A 619-nucleotide genomic window follows, 5' to 3' on the forward strand; every position below is an offset into this window, starting at 1 on the left:
CTCCAGCCTTTAGGTTCATGATTAGCCAACAACTTGTTTGGCTTTGTATGTTAACTCTCTTTTCAGCCACCAGGTTCCAGATGCTAGCATGATACCAACCAGACCTCCCTGGACAGATGTGTCCTGGAGCTCCAATTCCCCAGAACCCTGCACCACTAGGGAAAGAGAGAGACAGGCTAAGTATGGCTTGACCTGTCAATGCCCATGTTCAGTGGGGAAGCAATTACAGAAGCCAGACCTTCCACCTTCTGCATCCCACAATGGCCTCGGGTCCATACTCCCAGAGGGTCAAAGAATAGGAAAGCTATCAAGGGAGGGGATGGGATAGAGTTCTGGTGGTGGGAATTGTGTGGAGTTGTACCCCTCTTATCCTATGGTTTTTGTCAGTGTTTCCTTTTTATAAATAAGTAACAATAATAAAAGAGAAAAAGGAGCTGTCCAAACGCTTCGCACTTGACAGTGCAAGCCTTCACACAGCAGGCTTCTTCTCTGCAGCGGACCTCTTGGTCACTGCAGCCTTCTTTCCCACCACAAGCTTCTTGGCTGCCTTCACACTGGCAGCTTTCTTTGCTTCTTTCTTCTCTTCCATGGGCTTCTTTGCGGGGACAGCCTTCTAACC

The sequence above is a fragment of the Erinaceus europaeus genome, chromosome 3 (assembly GCF_950295315.1).
Source record: "Erinaceus europaeus chromosome 3, mEriEur2.1, whole genome shotgun sequence".
Lineage (NCBI taxonomy): Eukaryota > Metazoa > Chordata > Mammalia > Eulipotyphla > Erinaceidae > Erinaceus > Erinaceus europaeus.